The following is a 7,222-nucleotide window of genomic DNA, read 5'->3' as shown; positions in this document are numbered from 1 at the left end:
CATTCTTTTTTCTTCTCTGACAGGATAATTTTTAATGACCTCTCCTCATGTTCACAGATTCTTTCTTCTGCTTGATTGAGTCTGCTCTTGAAATTCTCTATTTCATTTTTCATTTCCTTCACTGTATTATTCAGCTCCACAATTTCTGTTTGGTCCTTTTTTTGTGATTTCTATATCTTTGCTGGACATCTAATTTCCATGTATTATTTTCCTGACTTTCTTGATTTGTCTCTTGGAGCTCACTGAACTTCCATAAAACAATTATTTTGAGCTCTTTGTAAGTCAATTCATAAATGTCTATTTCTTTGTTGTCACTGCCTAGAACATATTTTATTATGAATATGTCACGTTTCCTTGATTTTTCATGTTTTTTGAAGTCTTGTGTTGCTATCTTTGCATTTGAAGAAACAATAGCCTCCTCTAGTAGTTGCTGACTTGCTTTGGGAGAGAAAGGCCTTCGCCAGTCAGTCCAGCTTGGGATTCTGGGGACCTCTCAGACCTTTTCTATGGTTACCCACAGCACCTCCCTCCATTTCTTATTGGGGGAAAATTTTAGTATTGTATGCATTCTCTTGATCTCATAAAGCCAGGCCTAGTGCTGAAAGCCTCCCGTTTATTTTCCCTAAAGCAATACCCTGATGTATTCAAAGTTATACATCTTCTCCCAATTCAGCAGAGTTGGACCAGCTGTCTGTGTATGCTTGTGGATGACCCACAGAGACTTGTGCATCCTTCTATGGGGGCATGTGCATGGCTCTGGCAATGGGTAGGAGGGGTGCATAGAGTGCTAGGGGCTTGCTTGGGATAGTTAGGATGGTCAAAAGGTGATACGTCCTACAAAATTCGTTGTCAGGCCTCTTGGTGGAGTCCACAGGAAGCTTTGTGTAAACCATCGCCTTTTGTTGAGTTCTGTGCCCTGGTTCTTTGAGTTCCTACCAGTTTCCTCTTCTCCTGGTTTCCTCCACACTATTCAGCCATGACAATATTTCTAGTGTTCTGAATTTGATATGAAAGAAGTGGGTCTCTTGAGCAGCTGGGGAAGCTGGGTGCTTACTACACTCTCACTTTCCTCCATGAGAGAAATCAGGGGCCAAGGGGGTCTCCCTTAGCACTAAGCAGTGCCACCATCAGGTAAAGGTGACATGGGTAAAGTGAAACTGTCCTTAACTTCTCTAGTGTATCTATTCTTGGATTTTTTTGTTCCAATGGAGGGTTGAGATCTCCCTGCTGGATTCCCAGGCTCCTACAAATGTATTCCCATCCTTGGGTAATTGTTAAAATCAGTATTTTTGTGTGGAGGCGAGGACTGAAAACTTCTTCCCCATAATCTTGCTGGTACCACTCTCCCCTGGCCCAATTCTAACTAGGAATAAAACAATAGCCTTTCTGGACAATACTTTCATTCTACTTACTTGCACCCTTAATCTATCTACATAGAATTTCTTTCTAATGACTATGATCAAGCTGTTCTTGGTGATATATAACCATGTGTTATGGATTGAATTTTGTCTCCCCCAAAATTCGTATGTTGAAGCTCTAATTCCCAATGTGATTGTATATGGAGATAGGGCCTTTAAAGAGGTAATTAAGATTAAGCGAGTCAAAAGAGTGAGGCCTTAATCCATTATGATCTGTATACTTATAAGAACACAAGCCCATAATAGGGAGTAACTCAATATTTATCTCATGTGCTGGCTAAAAGTGGAAGAAATCAGAAAAAAAAATACTATAATTCAGAACTAAAGCCCAAAGTAATGGTTTTTATTTCAAAAGATTTAAATTTCCTTTTGAACTTTTGAACAGACATATATGACACAAATGGAAGGAACATTTTACAACACATTCTAAGGGTACGTAGTAGTTCTTTGCGTAAATACTTTATTACTACTCCATTCCTTCTTATGAGAAGGCACTAAACAGGTTATATATTTGTGTTAATAATGCTGCACTTACCATTGTGAGGTGATATAATTTAGAATATGACATAAGAATAAAGTAGACAATCAATATATAAAAACTGTTTTCGATTGAGTTAATTATGTTATTCATCTGGATATACATTAAAAACTGTTTTTGATTAGAGGAGCCCATGCATATAAAGATTTTTCAATGATCCATAATGAGCTCCAATTTCAGAAAATTGTTGCATTGTAACATCTCATTTTGGATATGTAACAAAGAGGAAGCTATATATTTAAGTGTTAGAATAGAAATAACTAGATCCCCTACGTTCTCTATTTCCATCTTTGGATCAATGACACAATGCAGAAGGTTTATGCACTATGTGTTTTTTTATCATAAAATTAGAAGTACTTGTTACATTGAGCAGGAACACTGGTCAGTTTAGCTAGTACCAAGGTTAGAAAACCACCACCAGCATAAGTACATCAGGCTTATGGTGCTGATTTAATATGTCTATGTTTAATTATTGAGATGAAGCAAGGTAATTTTAAAATACCTCAAAGGTTATTAATATCTTATTCATTTCTTATACTTTTCATAATTCAGGACAAGCCTCTTTCTGGAGACTTTGTGAAACATTGGGCTGCTGCAATTGGCAAGGGGGCAGTTATGTCTAGAATCTAGTCCATTGAGAGGGTTCAGAGGCTAGATTTTTTTAATTAAAATTGCTATTTTAAAATATGTTTTTTGCGGGGCCAGCCCGGTGGCGCAGCGGTTAAGTGCACACGTTCTGCTTCGGCAGCCTGGGGTTTGCCAGTTCGGATCCCGGGTGCAGACATGGCACTGCTGGGCAAGCCATGCTGTGGTGGGCATCCCACGTATAAAGTAGAGGAAGATGGACACAGATGTTAGCTGAGGGCCAGTCTTCCTCAGCAAAAAGAGGAGGATTGACAGCAGTTAGCTCAGGGCTAATCTTCCTCAAAATAAATAAATAAATCAAACAAAATAAAATATGTTTTTTATTCATCTGAATGCATTTAGAGATGTCCTTGCTTGGTACTCACCTTCCTATGATAAATATTTACTATGTTGGCTTCCACCAGAACATATAGAAGCTCCTATTATTAAATTTACTTATTTATTTCTTTATTTAAACTACTGAGGCAATAAGACTTGAGAAGGACTTCCGTGGTATGCTTCAGTGGCTTCGTTTTTTATAATCATATCTCCATATTTGTGTGGCCTAATATATGACCTGATAGCAATAAAGAGTTATTTGGTTATTGCTTTTTCTTCTTTCTCCAGAAAACAGTTCACAGCAAAACAAGTGTAATTTTTAAATAGTATAATTTTGAAATGTAAATCAAAAAGAGTGAATTTTCAATATGTTTGTTGCCTAATGTACTTTAACAAAAACTTTTCTTCATCTTGAGACTTGAAGGTTTTTTTTTTAATCCTTCCACTACAAACCTCTTCACGAGCTGGTAATAAGGATTAGAGTACCTTTATAAAATCTGACTCTTTCTGATGATTGCAGCGGAATCCTACTCTAATTTGGCGTGATGCTTTTATATACATTGGAATTTCTAGCTCTGGCAAAGCCTTTATGCTGGAACCCTACAAACTTTGCAGGGATGCAATTTCTGTAGAGGAAGAAGACAAGTGGCATCACATAGACACACCTCATCGATAATGTACCCTGTCACAGCAGTAGCTCTTTGGCACCACATATGGCAACAGTATTACCTTTGTACTACCCAACTGAGGAATATAATTTATCCAGTCTGAGGAGCTGTTGTGACAGGTAATACATTCAGGGTGGCATGTGTTCCACATTCAAACACACAGGCTGTATGTTCACAAGAACCAACTCAAATAATGGAAGCTCTGTCGTTGTTACAGTAACTGACGAATCATGGGGTTTTTGTTTTACGGCAAAAATATAATTATGTACTCCCATCCCCAATGACTAAAAAAGGTTTGGAATAGCATTTGCTGTGATGGACAGGAGAGGGGAAGAGGCTCAGCTTTGTCAGCTGAAAGCGGCTGAGATTTATAGACCACCTATTTCATTACCTGCATGATTATGAATTTCACTTATATTCTTTGAATATTGGAATGTCAGGGAAGAATGAGCTATGTCTCACTTTAAGTATGATTATAGTGAAGTCTGAAGTATAGACAAGACTCATCAGAGACACATATTTATGAACAGGTAATTAAATTTCATAGCAATTTTCCTGGAAAGCTACACAATTTCCCTAAATTTTTCTATACAGTGAATGACTTAACATGTTTATACTTTGCCTATGCTGTAGTTAACACTTTAAGTTAATTTCCTAGTTTCTTGTATCCAATTTGTCACTTGAGCAAACAAAATTCTGACCTTTTTCTTTTAAAATAATATAATATTTATAGAGGAAAAGTAACTTTTAGAATATTTTCTGAGATCCATATATATTCATGACAGCTGCCTCTAGAGTCTCCTGGTACTTCAAAATATAGATATATTTTTCTTGAATGCTTGTAATCATTTTACTTATTGAAGGTCAAAGGCCTTTGTAAGATTTTTATGAAATAACCCAAGGGTGTAAAAATCTCACAAGCACCTTATTAACTGAACATCTTTCATTGTGAAAATTCTACTAACACACTACAGTGACTTGGAAGTAAAGCTTGTCCTCTTGTTGGGTTCTTAGAGTCTCTCCCTCATTCTCTCTCTCACTCTCATTCCCTCTTTCTCTAACACACACACACCTGACACCATTCAAACACAACATTACTGTCTTTTTGTTTAGTAAATTCTACTTAATGTGTGGTGGGTAAAGAAGAACTTGTAGACGCATTTCTAACATGAACTTAGATATTTCTATTAATACACTACTTAACAGTTTTGCATGCCATTCCGTTTAATAAAGCATTTTGTTTGTGTTATTTTAGACTCTTATTAACATCCTTCAAAGTTCTCATAAGCATATTGTGCAGAACTCGATAAACCGGTAAAAATTCAGATAACCACAAGTATCTTTCTTTAAGGGTAAAACAGTGAAAGTTTATATAATGACATGGAATTAACAATTAATGTTAATATAAGTGCTTTACATTAAATTTACAGGGGCTGGCCTGGTTGCATAGTGGTTAAGTTCATGTGCTCTGCTTCAGTGGCCCGGGGTTCACTGGTTCAGATCCTGGGCGCAGACCCACACACTGCTTATCAAGCCATGCTGTGGCAGGCATCTCACATATAAAACAGAGGAAGATGGGCATGGATGTTAGCTCAGGGCCACTCTTCCTCAGCAAAAAGAGGAATATTGGTGGCAGATGTTAGCTCAGGGCTAATCTTCCTCAAAAAAAAAAAAAACTTACAGTAGCATGCACGAAAGGCATTTTTATTCTTTGATATATTCTATAAAAATTATCACTGATTTCAATACTTCCTTGTTCAACTCTTTCTATATTATATCCTCAAAAGCTAAAGAAAGAACTTTAGGATTCTTTAGGCTATTTTGGGGATAATAAGAAAAGAACTTTAGCACTTTCAAAATGATAGTAATAATAATAACTAATAATAACAACTAATAAAAATTTTCATCATATTATATAGTGAGCCAAGGTACTTACTAATGTCTAGTCAAGATTTTAATATCTGAAATCTCTCCGTTATGTATATATGAGTAAGTGTCCCATAAAGATCATTTGTTATACATTAGTATAACAAGGAGTTGCGGGTTGCAACATTTAGAATATCTAGTAAAAAAACATTGGTTACCCATCGTTATTGTCTTTTTCATATAAAAGTATACAAACTTAAAAGCTCCAAATAGCACCAGTATCATTGAGCTAATAAGAATTGTTAAAACAAAATGAAAACATCATTGAAAATGAAAATTAACAAAAAAGTCCAAATACAAGAGATGTGCTAAAATATGTTTATCACATTTCCAGTGTGCATTTTATAGAAAGCATTAAGAGCCATTCTTGGTTAGGTTTACAGATGATGGAGCCTGGCATTCCACCTGTACAAGTAGTAGCAAAAACTATATTGTGAAAGGTCATAGTTGACCTCATGGATTTCATCTTTAATGGTTTCTGCCAGTGAATTTTAAGCTTTCCTTTAAAATTGATCTTGGCTTAGTCATTTATGATTTTTTAAAAGTCCTTTTTGATTACGTTTTAGCATGTGCCAATTCCTGAAGTTCTAAAAGTACAAAGTTATTATCCATAACTACTTAAAAAGTTGAATATAATTATATGCCTTCTTATGTAAAAGACCACATTCCTGGATCTACCAACAGTTTGCTTCTTATCTGCTCCAAAGGATGTGACTTCTTTCTAACATTCTGAGAGTTGGTGGTTAAATCCAGGCTCACCATGCTCTTTTTTTAGTGAGGAAGATTGGCCCTGAGCTAACATCTGTTGCCAATCTTTCTCTTTTTGCTTGAGGAAGATTGTCGCTGAGCTAACATCTGTGCCAGTCTTCCTCTATTTTGTATGTGGGATGCTGCCACAGTATGGCTTGATGAGTCGTGTGTAGGTCCGTGCCCAGAATCCGAACCCACAAACCCCAGGCCACTAAAGCAGAGCACACGAACTTAACCACTACGCCACCAGGCCAGCACCTTACCTTGCTTTTATTGCCCTTATTTTAGCATGATGAAGTTAAAAAGCAAAAAAAGTCTAGGTGTATTTTTAACAATAAACACACAAATAAAGAAGCATTTTTCAGAAAGAATGATACAAGTGTCTAGGTCCTTGAACCATGATAAAGTCACATAGTAGCTAAAATTGAGCAAAATAAATGTTGGGAAATATTTGAATACCAAAAACAGATGTTTTAAGGAAGTGACTTAAAGGAAACATACTGAAATGGACCAACCATGGTACCAAAGTGTGCCCTTGCTGGCTGGAGAGATTAGCAGATAGACTGAACATATTCTTTGTCTTAGTCTTCACAGAATAAAATATCCAGGAGAATCTTACCCCCATGTTTTCTCTTCAAAGAGATGCATTGCATATATCAGAGCACATTATAAAAAAATGTGCAAGGCATTCTAGACTTCATATGTAAGCAAGCTAAAGGAAAAACCATGATATTGCAAACTGTGCTCTTGAGAGATGTGAAAGAACACAAAGGTGAAGATATCCTTTATGACAAAAGTGTTTATAAATGTGCTCCTATACCAGAGGATTAAAACACATTGATGTGACATCCATTTATAAGGATACTTTTAAAATATTTTTTCTTGAAGATTGGCACCTGAGCTAACAACTGTTGCCACTCTTTTTTTCCTGCTTTTTCATCCCAAATACCCCCAGCACA

The sequence above is a fragment of the Equus caballus genome, chromosome X (assembly GCF_041296265.1).
Source record: "Equus caballus isolate H_3958 breed thoroughbred chromosome X, TB-T2T, whole genome shotgun sequence".
NCBI lineage: Eukaryota > Metazoa > Chordata > Mammalia > Perissodactyla > Equidae > Equus > Equus caballus.
The sequence above is the reverse complement of the archived record's forward strand: the minus strand, read 5'-3'. Positions refer to the sequence as shown.